At 47.6% G+C, this 15,583-nt stretch overlaps 1 protein-coding gene across 1 annotated transcript in view; it reads right to left on the bottom strand.

Annotated features, from left to right (window-relative positions):
* Positions 1-11,424, bottom strand: part of LOC143989427 (uncharacterized) — a 30,366-nt gene extending 18,942 nt beyond the window's left edge. Inside the window, exon 1 of the mRNA XM_077489552.1 lies at positions 11,320-11,424. The gene's annotated coding sequence lies outside the window, so the exon portion shown is untranslated. The remainder of the gene's footprint in view (positions 1-11,319) is intronic.
* Positions 11,425-15,583: the final 4,159 nt, after the last annotated feature.

The raw sequence follows: 15,583 nt of genomic DNA, 5'->3' as shown, positions 1-15,583 counted from the left end.
GTAAAGCCGTGTACACACGGGCGGACTGTCTGTCCAACTTAGTCCGCCGAAACACATTTCAGCGGACAGTCCGCTCGTGTGTGGGCTTCAGCGGACTTTTTCAGCGTGCAGTCTGGCGGACTAAGTATTTCGGAATTTCCGTAATATTGTCCGTCCAACTTTGGTTTCAGCGGACAGTCCGCTCGTGAGTAGGCTAGTTGGACGGACTAAGTATGGCGCATGCTCAGAAAGGATTTACACGGCAGAAGGTTGCATTGCAGTGTATTGGACGTCCTATTTCTAGTCCCGTCGTACGTGCTGTACACGTCATCGCGCAAGCTTTCAACGGACTGTCTGTTCATCGTGTGTGGTCAAGTCCGTTCATTCAAAAGTAGGACGGACTGTCCGTCGGATTGTCTGACGGACTTAGTTGGCCAGACAGTCCGCCCGTGTGTACGCGGCTTAACAGTTAGAAGGAAGTTATCTGGGATACTCTAGTCATGTAGCAATGCTCATTGGTAATCGTTGCTAATCAGGTGTCTGCAGATGGCATGCAGATTAATGTCAGTGCATGTGTACCTTTTCAGATCTGCCAGGCTGGGATGCGTGTTTGGTTCCCTAGCAGCCCAGTCAGCTGACAAACTGCATTTGGGTGGCATGCTACCCCAAGTCGTGTGTCTGAGGTGTGTGATAAACACAGTGATAGCTTGAAAGATAGCTTGAGTAATCCCAGAAGAGCGTGGAATTCGGTAGGCTGCTCCTCAACCCTTAGAGCAAGGTTTCTCAACCAGGGTTCCTCCAGAGGTTCCTTCAGCAATGAGCAGTCTCTGCCTCTGAGATAAGTTCCCATTGACACCATTGATCTTTTTCAATAGCAATTCTTCCCAATGACCACAAGTGTAAGGACCATTCTTCCTACGGACCATTACGCTAATGTATCATGAGTTGTAGATATAATCATTTTTAGCAGGGGTTCCCTGAGAACGGAATGCTATTTCAAGGGTTCCTCTGTGTTGAGACGGTTGAGAAAGGCCACCTTGGAGTATAGCAGATTGTATGTAACCTCTTCTGGACCACCCACTGCATATATACTGCAACAGGGTGGCTCGGCTGCGCGAAACAATGTACTTATGCATGGATACTGTGGTCTCGATGTCAGCCGGCCTCCCGCGATCGCTCCACAGAGAGGCAGAATGGGGATCTGCCTATGTAACCACTTAAGCCCCGGACCATTTTGCTGGCTTAAGACCAGAGCACTTTTTGCGATTCGGCACTGTGTCGCTTTAACTGACAATTGCGCGGTCGTGCGACGTGGCTCCCAAACAAAATTGACGTCCTTTTTTCCCTCACAAATAGAGCTTTCTTTTGGTGGTATTTGATCACCTCTGCGGTTTTTATTTTTTGCGCTAAAAAATGCGTCAATTTTGAAAAAACAAACAATAAAAAAATGAAATAAAAAAAAAACGCTTTTTTTTTTTACTTTTTGCTATAATAAACATCCCACAAAAATATATAAAAAACATTTTTTTTCCCCTCAGTTTAGGCCAATACGTATTCTTCTACATATTTTTGGTAAAAAAAATAAAATAAATCACAATAAGCGATTATTGATTGGTTGGCGCAAAAGTTATAGCGCTTACAAAATAGGGGATAGTTTTATGGCATTTTTATTAATAATTTTTTTTTTACTAGTAATGGCGGCGAAAATTGATTTTTATTGTGACTGCAACATTATGGCAGACACATCGGACATTTTTGACACATTTTTGGGACCATTTTTGGGACCATTGTCATACAGCATTCAGTGCTACACAAATGCACCGATTCCTGTGTAAATGACACTGGCAGTGAAGGGGTTAACCAGGAGGTGGCAGTGTAGGGGTTAAGTGTGTCCTAGGGGCGCGTTTCAACTGTGGGGGGGCGTGGCTGTGATTTACACATCACTGACCTCTGCTCCAATCACAGGGAGCAGAGATCAGTGTCACTTGTTGCTAGGCAGAACGGGGTCATGCTGTTTACATCGGCATCTCCCTGTTCTTCCACCCCGTGAGACGATCACGGGTATCCCCGCAGCGATCAAGTCCGAAGGACCCGATGGCACGCCGGCAATTTTAAAGGGATGTACCTGTACACCAATTTGCCTGTCCGTGCCATTCTGCCAACGTACATCGTCGTGCGCTGGTTGGGAAGCGGTTAAACAAGGCGGATCCCCATTCTGACAGGGGACATTAGTGATCAGGAACAGCGATGTATGTTGTCCCAGTGAGCACATCCCCCATACAGTTAGAACACACACTGAGGGAACACAGTTAACCCTTTGATCGCCCCGTAGTGTTAACCCCTTTCCTGCCAGTGTCATTTATACATTCATTGATGCCTTTTTTTAGCACGGATCACTGTATTGGTGTCACTGGTCCCCAAAAAGTGTCACTTGGGGTCAGATTTGTCTGTCGCAATGTCGTAGACCCGCTATAAAGAAAAAAATAAATAAATTGCTAAATCTATCTCCTATTTTGTAGATGCTATAACTTACTAGCTCATCTCAGACCCCCTCTTGTAATCTGGGGTGAGATTATCCATCCTCTCCTCCCATGACTTGAGGATCTTGGTGGGCCTTAAGGGCTGTGCTTCAATGTGCAACCTGAGGTGAAAGTGAAAGGGTGCAGAGGCACAGGCCCAATGCTAAGGAAGTCCCAGGCTTCCATAAGAGCCCTGCATCAGCATGAGTGGCGCGCCCTGAGGTGAGGTTGAAAGGCACAGCTGTGCAGACCTAACATAACACTACAGAAGCTGAATATCTGTCTGTCTTTCTTTAGGACTGCCCGTGGTGTTCGTTATTAATCCTGCCACCAAGCCCAGGTGGCGCATGCGGAATGCAGGGTTCAGGAGAGAGTAATACACAGAGTACTGGGTTCAGGAGAGAGTAATACACATATCGCTGGGTTCTGAAGAGCGCAACACACAGAGTGCTGGGTTCTGAAGAGCGCAACACACAGAGTGCTGGGTTCTGAAGAGCGCAACACACAGAGTGCTGGGTTCTGAAGAGCGCAACACACAGAGTGCTGGGTTCTGAAGAGCGCAACACACAGAGTGCTGGGTTCTGAAGAGCGTAACACACAGAGTGCTGGGTTCTGAAGAGCGTAACACACAGAGTGCTGGGTTCAGGAGAGAGTACTGTATTTACCGGCGTATAACACGCGCCAGCGTATAACACACGCCCCAAGTTTAGGAGGAAAGTTGAAGGGAAAAAAAAAAGACTTCGATTTAAATGCCCATCAATGCAGCCTTATCAGTGTCCATCTGAAGCCTTGTCAGTGTCATTTGCAGCCTTGTCCATCAATGCACCCTTGTCAGTGTCATATGCAGCTTTGCCATGCAGCCTTGTCCATCGTTGCAGCCTTGTCCCCTTGTCAGTGTCATTTTCAGCTTTTATTTTTAAAAATGGCGCCGCCGAGATGTCCTGTGTATCTCGGCGGCACTCGGTAGTTCTCAGCTGCCTTTGGCCGTTCTCGAAGGCGGCCGGTAGCCGCCAAGAAGGGCCGAAGGCGGCCGAAAGCCGTAGAGAAGGGCCGAAGTTCTGGAGAGCGTAATACACAGAGCGCTGGGTTCAGGACATCATAATACACTGAGGGCTGGGTTCAGGAGAGTGTAAGGGCATTGGCAATGCCCATCAATGCAGCCCCACCTGGCCCATCAATGCAGCCTCATCAGTGCCCAGCCATCTGTACCCATTAATGCAACCTCAACAATACCCAACCATCAGTACCCATTAATGCAGCCTCATGATCAGTGCCCAGCCCAATCCCATCAGCTCAGCCTTACCTGGCTGTGCCCAGGCATCTGTAGAGGAAAGCCACCCAGCCGGTTTATACAGATTGGGCCCCGGGGATCTTCCACTTACCCAGCAAGTTCAGTGTCACACTAAGTCCCGCCTCCTGGACCGTGTCAGCTCTTATGATGGACGGCTCAGCCGGTCCAGGAGGGGGGGGACCTTGTGTGTCACTAGGCTGCACTGGGTAAGCGGGAGATGGAGATTCCTGCTCTGTTAACCACGGTTCTCGCCACCCCCCTTCCCTTCAGAGGAGGCAGCCCAGCGGCAGGTGGCCAATAGACCACAATTCCCGGCCAAACCCAGGCCTTGGGTCTCGGGGCTAATAATTGCCATTATAAAGACTAAATCCAAGGTCTATAGCCCCAGTCGCCCCCCTTCCGATGCTACTGAACAGTGTACCAGTGACAGAAAATAGTGATGATAGTGAATCCCCTCGCAGAGTTATCCACCTCCTAGTTCATTATTGCCTGATGTCAGATGGGGTTTATCCAGCCCCCTCCCCTCACACACCAATATTGGCTGATGTGAAGCTGCTGACCAGAGTTAAATCCTGCACAGGACATTTTATCTTACTGACTCCAATAATGGAACTCACTATGGGGCTTATTTTGCTTCCACTCAACTTCTTGTCTGTAGTGCACCAAAATTAAAGTGAAATTATCCTCCCCACCCCTCTTATCTAGTTTGCTGCGTCAAACTGAAACAGCATACTCCTCTACCGCAGTGCATCTAGTGCTGCCCTGCAGTGATCTGCACAACCCCCACAGCACACCGATTCCTGCACCACCATCTTCTTTTATGACGTCATCAGGGGCCACTTGTCTGTCCCTGCAGCCCCTCCTCCCCAATATCACACACTGAAAAAACTCGCCACCGCCCTCATCTATAGCTGGCTATAGCAGTAAGTGCGCATGTGCAGTTTGGAGTAAATATCCCTGAAGCCTCCTGAGAGCCATGATGTGATAATCACAAGAGGCCGTGGGTGGCTGGTAGAGATGGCCTTGTGGTTCGCCCGGCGGTTGGTTCGCGGCGAATTTTGCTCGTTTGCGATTCACCAAACCGACGGACTTCTGGCGCTGTTCGCGGCCGCCATATTTGTTTACATTGTGAAGAACTTTGACTCATGACACATCCATCATGGGGTACAGGACAGCCAATTGAGACATTTCAGCACATGGACAATTGGACATACCCCCTACCTTATAAATAGACCTGATCTGGCGGCCATTTTACATTCTGTCTTTTGTCATTGTAGGGAAAGGACGCTGTGTGGAGCAGGGACAGTCAGTCTAATCACTAGCTAGCTAATTAGCTATTACTATTAGGTCCACAAAAGTATTTTTAAGGACTGATATAGTTGTACAGTATATAGGGTTGTAATACACCTATAATATACTTTCTTTCAAATATAGAAAGTATATTATGGTGCACTGCTGTGCTGCACGATTCTGCAGCTGTCTTTTATCAGTGTAAGGACTGAGGGACAGTTTGGTGTTTGGCGCAGGGGCAGTCTGCAAATCACTAGCTACTAGGTCCATAAAGGTCCTTTTATAGGTGTGCAGTATATAGGGTTGTACACGTACAATATACTTTCTTTCAAATATAGAAAGCATATTATAGTGCACTGCATGCAGTGCTGCTGACCGATTCTGCAGCTGTTGTTTCTCAGTGTAGGGAGGAACAGTTTGTTTTTTGGAGCAGGTACAGTCTGCAATTCACTAGCTACTACTAGGTCCACAAAGGTCCTTTTAAGGACTGGTATAGGCGTACTATTTGGTGTGCAGTATATAGGGGTGTAATACACATATAAAATACATATAGAAAGCATAGTATAGTGCATTTCCACTGTGCAGCATTGTGACTGCCGAGCGGTTCTGCAGCGATACTACAAAGAGTGACAAACGCAATAAAAAAAAAAAAAAAAAAAAAAGTATTATAACTGGTGTGATAGACCAGTGGCCCCCCAAAACAACAGATTGAAGTGGGGTGTTATATACCTTCTTCGCCCTTGTACACACGGTCGGAGATTGCGACGGAATGTGTCCCATTGGACCGTTTTGTCGGATATTCTGACTGTGTGTGGTCTGCATCGGACTGTTTCCGTCGGAATATCCGACGGACCAAGTTTTCCAACTTGCCGGTAAAATTTTCCGACAAAATGCTCCTATCAGACATACTCCGATCATGTGTAGCCTACTCCGACGGACAAAGTGCCACGCATGCTCAGATCAAATTCCTAGACCAAAGCTATTGGCTACTAGCCTGAATGTAGTCCCGTCGTAACGAAATAACGGCATCACGTTATGTAAAATCGGATTTTCCGACAATTTAGTCCGACCGTGTGTATGCAACATCACTTCCGGACCTCTTCCGGAATTAATCCGTCGGAATTACTCAGACGGATTTGGTTGTCGGAATCTCCGACCGTGTGTACAAGGGCTTCCACATATACTGCACTTCTCTAGAGACTTTTGTCACAGGGTCATTTAAAAAATGACAGGCAGAGGAAGAGGCAGGCCCTTCCGCAGGGGTGGTAGGGGTAGGGCAGGAGCAACAGGCTTGAGCCAAAGTGGGAAATTGCAGAAGGTGCGTTCAATTACATCAAAGGACACACCAGACTTGGTTGAGTGGCTCACTCAGCCTTACTCTTCTGCACCCTCCTCATCCTCTCGATCTACACCCTCTTCTTCACTCTCTGCTGTGTGCACCCCCAAAGACACTACCACCAACAACACCACCACCACCACCATATACAATCTGCTTGAGTCACAGGAATTATTTTCCGATCCATCACAAGACATTGCCAATGCGCAGCCACTCTTGGCAATTGATCAGGAAGAGGAGGTAGCAACAACCACCACTCAGGAGTCTGACGACAGTACCCAGATCAGCCCAAGGAGGAGGTTGGTCCCCGGTGATGCTGCCTACTCCGAGATCTCTAATTATAGCGGTGGGGAAGGTGACGTTGATGATGACGTGTCTATTGATGTCACGTGGGTGCCCACAAGAGAGGAAGAGGAGCGGAGTTCAGAGGGAGATATGGACCAGCAGATAGGGAGGAGAAGCAGGCGGAACTTACATTGCACAGGAGGGACAAACCAAACTGCTAATGTATCAGGAGCGAGGCATCAACCATGTAAGGTCACATCTGGCGCTCCCAGGACGCCGGCACATGGCTCCGCAGTGTGGGCTTTTTTTAACGTGTCCGCTGCTGACAATAGGTGTTGCCATCTGCAGCCTTTGCAGTCAACGCATAAGTCGCGGTAAGCCCAACACTCACCTAGGGACGACCGCTTTAAGAAGGCACATGAGCTGCCATCACCGAGCCCAGTAGGAGCAACGGAACCCACACTCCAGGCTCTCACCGTCCAGCCTCCTCTTCTACTTCTTCTCCTCTCTCCTCACAGTTGTCCTCCACTCCACCTTCCATCATGCCATCCTCACGTTTTTCTGGAAAAAAGGCAGGCTTCCGTGGGCCAAATGTTCGAGCGCAAAAAAAAATAAAAAACAGATGACGCCGGATAACCCTCTTGCCCAACGGTTGACGGTCCCAGGAAGGAAGTATTTCTCACAGAAGGGCATCCCAGAGCTATATGGCCATGTTCAGCGGCAAGTGAATGTATCTCTGGAACACAGTGTCGGTGTCAAGATAAATCTGACCACAGACACGTGGTCTAGCAAACATGGGCAGGGAAGGTATATAACTTTTACTTCCCACTGGGTGAACCTACTGACGGCCGGCAAGCATGTAACCCATGGCACCCGAGTAGATTTGGTTTTACCGTCACGGATTGCATGCAGGCCTGGCTCTTCTCCTCCTCCCTCTCCTCCTTGGCTGACTTCTCCTTTTCCGCTGCTAGCGTCTCTTCCGCTGCGCCGCCCAAGATCCCCAGAACCTATTCGACATGCCAGGTGAGACGTTGCCATGCTGTGCTGCGTCTGTTGTGCCTGGAAGTTAAGAGCCACACTGCCCCTGCACCCCTTTCAGGTTTGCATTCACAGGCAGATCAGTGGCTAACACCGCTCAATTTGACAGTTGGTAAAGTGGTGTGTGACAACGGTGCCAATCTGCTTAGCGCATTGAAACAGGGCAAAATTACACATGTGCCATGCATGGCACACGTCTTAAACTTGGTCATGCAGCGATTCGTTGTCAAATACCCTGGGGCCCAGGACATCTTGCGGCAGGCAAGGAAAATCTCGGCCCATTTCAGAAGATCTTACATGGCCATGGCTCGCCTTGCTGACATTCAGCGGCGACACAATCTTCCGGTCAGACGTCATATTTGTGATTGCCCGACGTGATGGAACTCAACCTTCTATATGCTTGATAACTGCACGTTTCTGCTGGAGCAGCCTAACAACTACCTGTACGAACTCTGCGGCAGAACAGGTTCTGGGGAGCTTGTTTTTTTTTCACCGCGCCAGTGGCTGCTCATGCGCGACGCATGCAGCCATTTGATGAGATCACCAAACTGGTCAGTCGCAGCCATGGTGCCATCAGTGACATTGTACCTTATGCCTTCTTTATGGAGCGTGCATTGCGTTGTGTCATTGATCAAGCCGTGGAGGAGCAGGAGCAGGAGCAGGAAGATGAGGAAGTCGCAATGCTGGATGAATTCCCAGGGGGGGCCTACTCTGAGACAAGTCAACAACAGAAGTCTATAGAGGAGTCAGAGGAGGATGGTGCCGGGGCAGATGAGGAGGAGCAAGAAGAGCACGCTTTAAACCTTTCTGGGATCCCTGTTGTCCGTGGATGGGGAGAGGAGAACGAGGAGGACGACATTATCCTGATGATGAGCGAAGCCAGGCCACCACACCGCTTCCAGTTTAGTGCAAATGGGGGCCTTCATGCTCCAGTGTTTTAACAGGGAGCCCTGTATAAAAAGCATAAAGGTCAAGGACCAGTACTGGGTGGCAACGTACTTAGACCCCCGGTACAAACACATAATGGAGGAAATGTTACCACCATCACAGAGGGCTGTCAGAATGGAGCACTTCCAGACCTTTCTTCGAGAAATGCTGCATTCTGCTTTTGCGTGCGCTGGCAGAGGAGGAATTCCCATTCCCAGAGAAGGAGTTGCGGGTACCAATCCAACAGCGCCTGCAAGAAGAGGGCAGTTTGAAGATGTGTTGGTGACTTCTGATATGAGATCATTCTTTCAGCCGACCCATCGACAGGTCTCATCCGGATCCAGCATCAGGGAACGCCTAGACCGACAGGTGTCCGACTACATCGGGTTAACGGCCGATGTGGACGCTCTGAGAAGTGATGAACCCCTGGACTACTGGGTGAGCAGGCTTGACCTCTGGCCAGAGCTTGCCCAATTTGCAATCGAACTGTTGGCTTGCCCCTCGTCCAGTGGCCTGTCCGAAAAAGGACGTTCAGCGCAGCAGGGGGGAATCGTGACCGATAAGCGCACTCGCCTAGCTCGCGACAGTGTTGACTACCTCACATTTATAAAAATGAATGAGGCATAGGTCTTGGAGGAATTCAACACATGTGACCAGTAGACCATGTATATGCATAACTCTATAAACAATTTATTTAATCTAGCACACGGACCTTTTTTCTACCCTTGGCTCACTTCCTTGTACAAAAAAAGCACACCGTACTATATGCCCGTACCCTCCTGTTTGAAGAGGTTGAGCGGTGTCATATTTTTTGGTCCCGTAGCGAGTTGCTGGTATAGGTATATATATGGCTCTCTATCTCGGTGCTGGTGTGGTGTCAGTGCTCTCTCTATCATGGTGCTGGTGTGGTGTCAGTGCTCTCTATCATGGTGCTGGTGTCAGTTTCTATCGCGGTGCTGGTTTCAGACAGTGAGGGAGATAGCAGCGGAGAAGCCAATCAGCAGGCAGTGCCAGCACAATGGCTGAGGATCAGCACTGGACTGGCACCTCCGAACCACCGCAGTGGAGCCCTGCATAGGTGGGGGTAAGGGCTGGGCAGAGGGAGGGGCTCAAGCACAGGTTGGCACACTGGGACACTGGCACAGGACTGCGCTGCCCTGACTGTGGCACTGATCATTTCCTGCGCCCTGGCCTGACCTTGCCTCTCCTCCATGGCCTTCATGCGCTCCTGAATTGTCAAAATTTCACAGATAAAAAAAGAATGCTTGTCGTTGTCGATCCCAGATTCACTTAATACTTTTGTTACGTCAGTGTCCATGTTGTGGGATTATGTGTGCACAGCTAGTAAGTATTTTGTGGCTGAAAATATGACCTGGAGGTTTTTAAGGTTCGCCTGCCAATAAAGTCAATGGGGTCTGCCGTGAACCTTGCGGTTCGCAAACTTTTGGCCGCGTTCGCAAAACGTCCCGTCAGAAGTTCGTCCATAACTAGTGGCTGGAACTACATCATTATCACCTAGGTGAGAAGTATGAAAATCCTGGCCAGCTACACAAAAAAGTAATTCTACAAAAAATTAAATCTGTGTGTAGTGCCCACCACCTTTAGGTGTGCGAACAGGTTAATGTTAGGAGGAGAAGTTACCAGTGCCTTACTGTTTCTTGTTTAGGCCTGGTGGGTTTGATCCGGGTTTGGGAGGAGCAGTAGAATAGAGGGGGGGTGTGACCACCTGTTCTTCAACCTGGAAGACCTCTCTTGCTTGTCCAGGATAATGTTCTGGAAGGAAGGCAGGGCAGGGCAGGGACTGAAGAGCAGGCAGTGTATATGGCTCTGGCCCAATCATTAAATTGTATGGGCAGGGGCAGGACAGACGTATATACTGAGGTCACACGCTTCCTGGGGGGAGATGGGACTAGAGAAGATCCAGAAAGGCTGCAAAAAGTAACCCACAGGAGCAGGGCTGGAAGGCCTGGGGTGTGCAGAGACCCCAGCGCTGGAAAGCCAAGGAACTCGAACTGGAAAGCCTGGGGGTTCAGAGACCCCAGAGCTGGAAGGTTCACCATGCAAGAAGCTGGAAGTAGCTGCTAACCAACTTGAGTAGACCGGGGTCGCCTGGACTTGGAAGCTGGCCTGGGAAGAAATCACAGGAGGCGAGAGGCAGGTGAGGCCTGGGGCTTCCAGCATTTCATCAGTACCAGATGTCTTTCAGAGGGGCATTGGCAAGGGAGTAGCAAGGGAGGGGCAAGGGAGTAGTGCGCTACATGTGATTGTGTAAAAGGGGTTCTGGGGGAAGATAATTTTTTTTTTTTTTAAAAAGGGGGAAAAACTGGATGAAGGTCTACTTTAAGAGACCACAAATTCACCCAAGATTCAAATCCTGGAAATTGGGGTCAAATTTCAGTCCAACCCAAATCTGAAGCTCATCCCTCGTTACAAGAGATGGCTAAGGTGAGAAGGTGAAACCTCTCTAAAATGAAGAGAATGTTCCGGCCCTGTGGGGAAATGTTCTGCCCCTGAAGGGGTTAATCTAGGTTTCCACACTATATATGTGTGTATCATCATCTGCTGGAGATAAAAGACATCACAGTGACTATGGAGGAAGAGGACGGACATGACGGGGGGTTACTGGGTGTAAATACAAAATAAGATCTTATTACCTCCTCTGCTGCCACTTCCCGAACCGTCTTCTCTCTACTTCCACTTCCCAAACCGTCTTCTCTCTACTTCCACTTCCCAAACCGTCTTCTCTCTACTTCCTCCCGCCTCACCTCTCACCCGGAACTTCCTATTTATACTTATCATTACTTCCTGTCTGTACCTGACATCACTTCCTGCCTTCCATAGAAACTTCCTGTCTGGGTAGAAGTAAGATCGCCATCTTGTGGAGTTCATAGGAACTGCTGCTCTGAGAAACATCTCAGTGTGAACACGGTCTTGTTCTGTGTATATACAGTATATATTTAAAGATGCCTACTATAGATGAGATACAGATTCACCAATACTATGGGTTTGAGCTAATTTCTGAAGGTTTTGTGACTCTTGATCCCGGAAAACTTTTGCACAGATTTGTACAGATTTGCACAGGCATGGCATTTCCACTATGGTCAGCAGGCTCAGAATGGCCAAAAGGGGTCTTTCCATTAGCCAGCATCCTCATTATAAAAGGAAGAGCACAAGTTTAGTATTATTAGTGGGGTACATCAAGGTTCAGAGTTATAAGTTGGGTACCCCAAAGATCAGTGTTGTTAGTGCTGTACCCCAAGAATCACTGTTACTTGTGGTGTGCCCCAAGGTTCAGTATTATTATTGGGGTGCCCCAAGAATCAGTGTTACTTGTGGTGTGCCCCAAGGTTCAGTGTTATTACTGGGGTGCCCCAAGAATCAGTGGTACTAGTGGTGTACCCCAAGGTTCAGTCTTGTTAGTAGTGTAGACCAAGGTTTATTGTGTATATAAAGTGAAGTAGCGCTGATTAAACCAATATAGTAAACTTTGAATAAATTATATCTAACCAAATATCAACAGGGGATAAACATATCCATAAACAGTAAAGAAGCTATTCAAAAAACCACCCTATTAGCAGCAGCTCAAATTGTTATACTACGACACACTAAACTCTCTATCATATCCATAAACAGTGATAAGTAATGTTCAAAAAGTAATAATAATATTCACACAACACGTGATCTAAATGAATATGAGTAAAGTGCAATAAATCCTAATAGGAGAAAAAATAAAATAAATACTAATGCTCTCAAAATGTACTATTATTAAAGTGCGGTGCCTTGTGCAAATAATGGCATATCACCCAGAACGGGGATCATATAGTTCAAGTTGGTAGGAACCAGAATTCTGTCTCCAAATAGTCCTGCAACAATATCACTCTTTTCCTATAAAGCCAAATCGGAGTGAGGGGGAACAGAACAGGTGTAGGAGTCCAACACAGGGCAAATTAAGCAGTCCACTTTGGAATGTAGAGAAACCACATGTAGCTTAATACAATCCTCCCCCAGTGGTGCCAGCGCCTTACCTCACATGGGTCTAGTAGTGCATCAATGGCTGTTCAGGCAGTGGCTAAGGATCTTCTCAAACATCCAGGGGGTCACTGTGCTGGTTCCCGGTCTCCAGGGTCTCTTATCCTAATGGGAATGTAAAAAAGTGTTGACCACCTATTACGGGGGATCAACGTAGGCTTGTATGTCTGGAAAAACTCCACGTCTGTAAGGAGGTCCGCTCAACAGAAACTTCAAACCATCACTGGGGAAAACATCAGGTTTCTTTTACTCCAACCATGACATCAGGTCATATACCCCAAATGAGAGACAAACGCCACAATAGTGTAAAACCTTTTTTACCAGGATTTAATAGTGCAAGGTAATGCACTTAGATGAAAATATGATTAAAACAGTAGCTGTACTGGCTGTACTGGACACAATGGTTTCAAAGGTAGATTCTCCAAACGCGATGACAGGAAATTACGCTATCGCGCGAAAAGAGTGATATTGTTGCAGGACTATTTGGAGACAGAATTCAGGTTCCTACCAACTTGAACTATATGATCCCTGTTCTGGGTGATATGCCATTATTTGCCCAAGGCACTGCACTTTAATAATACTGCATTTTGAAAGCATTAGTTCATTATTCCATTGTTTTTTATTGGACTATTTATGTTATATATATGTAGCACTGCCCCCCGAATGAGCTGTTGGTTTTATTTGCACCTGCACTTTTCGAATGAACCCCCTTTTTGACTTGACTCAGTCCCCTTGACTCAGCTGTGGTGCAATATGAATGTGTAGTGAAATGGTGAGAGATAACCCCACAATACAATATAATATACCTGTATTAATACCTGGATACCCGATGGCTCCACCTCCTTGGAGGAAACAATACTCCACACAATTGAGGTACTTAACCATAAATATACTTTACTGTAATTATGATAAACAGGTGGTTACAATAATTGTACTGTCACTCTAACGTAAAATGACAGAACAATGAATCCAAAACAACAATTTTACAAGGTGAAACCACAAGGGAGCTCCCCCTACCTTAATAGCTAGTTGCAAGATCTTGTTAATAGTACACAGTCCTTAATCTTCTTTTCTTCTGCTAGCTATGACAGTCTTTATAATCTGTTAGGCTGGACGTAAAAGTGATTCTGTTACTATTTCTTTACAAGCTCCAGTGATTATTCCCTCAGGTATAGTACAATGCTCCAGATGCAACGAGGATTAGGCCTTAAGCCTGCCCAATGTCAGTTTCTGTGAGCTTTTTCCACGGGACTACAGGTCCCTGCAAACACTGTATGAGAGTCTAACTGAATGCAAATGTGTAATTAAACTGTGGGCTGCAACCCGCTCACCAACTGGATCTGAAGTCCTGTATAGCAGCTCTGGTCCAGTGCGCTGTGGCTTGTTTCAATGCCAACCGCTCTGTCACACCGATCCCCTTCCATTGGGTGAGCCGAGTCCGTGGCGCTCCGAGAAGTGTCTATGGATCCTTCCCGATCCGGTCAAAGTATCTCTCCCTCCGTCAGATGACTGGCAATGTCTGCTTTGACTGCGCACCGCAATGGCTGTAGGCTGCTCCTCCTGGAGACCTCCTCACGTGTCCTCACACCCTGCTTAACATTACATAGTCCGCAAATACTAATATTGACCAATTCATCCTATCCTCCTATATTGTTTATGAATAAATTAAACAGAATTGGTCCCAGGACAGATCCTTGGGAGACCCCACTTACCACACTGGACCATTACGAGCATTCGCTATTTATCACCACCCTTTGGACCCCCCTGTAGCCAGTTTTCAATCCAGGTACATACCCTATGGCCCATGGCGTCAGACCTCAGTTTGTAAATCTTTGTGGGGAAATGTTTCAAATGCCTTTGCAAAATCCAGATCACCACACCACATCCACAGGCCTTCCCTTATCTAGACAGCAGCTCACCTCCTCATAGAAGGTTATTAGATTGGTCTGGCAAGAATGATCCTTCATGAATCCATGCTGATTACTACTAATGATAGTGTTTTCATTACTAAAATCTTGGATATAGTCCCTTATCATGCCCTGCAATAGCCTGCAGACTATTGATGTTAGGCTGACTGGCTTGTAGTTTCCAGGAATATATCTCAGCCAGGGGCGGACTGACCATTCGGGCACTTGGGCACTGCCCGAGGGCCCCATGCCATTAAGGGGCCCCATCAGGGTTGCCAGCCTCAGTAAAACCAGGGACAGTATGTAAAAATCTGTGTTTTTAAAAAAATCCCAAGATTATAGCTGCCCCGCCTCTCCAGTACCTTTTTAGTGTGTGTATGTGTATATTGTGTGTCTGTGTGTGTATACTGTATGTGTGTGTATACTGTGTGGCCCCATAATCTATTGCCTGGGGTCCCCATAATCTGCTATTGCCTGGGGTTCCCATAATCTCCTATTGCCCTGGGGCCCCATAATCTCCTATTGCCCGGTGGGCCCCATGAGTTGTCAGTCCGCTCCTGATCTCAGCCCTTTTTTAAATATTGGTACCACATTGGCTTTTCTCCAATCAGCAGGCACCATTCCAGTCAGTAAACTGTCCATAAACATTAGGAACAATGGTCTAGCTATCACCTGACTAAGTTCCTTAATCTCCGTTCACTCCCTATTCCGCCAGAACCTTTTCCTATCGCTTCCACTATCTCTAACCTGTCCAAAGCGTGCCAAACCCGAGAGCCAGGGTCTTGAATAGACTCTCCTGACCTAAGATGGCCACCAAAGTCACACAGGGCACCACCATCCAATTGGATAGTTGCCTCCTCGAGACCAAAGAAACCATAGAGAAACCAAGGACCTCTCAACTTCCACCTCTAATCTGCATTGCCGCTGCAGTCGTGCACCACCTGTGGTGGAAAATGTAGACTGCACCTGCCTACATGCCCAC

This window comes from Lithobates pipiens, unplaced genomic scaffold, assembly GCF_037356315.1.
Source record: "Lithobates pipiens isolate NorthernLeopardFrog02 unplaced genomic scaffold, aLitPip1_a1.2 Scaffold_18, whole genome shotgun sequence".
NCBI classification, from domain to species: Eukaryota; Metazoa; Chordata; class Amphibia; order Anura; family Ranidae; genus Lithobates; species Lithobates pipiens.
The sequence above is the reverse complement of the archived record's forward strand: the minus strand, read 5'-3'. Positions and strand labels throughout refer to the sequence as shown.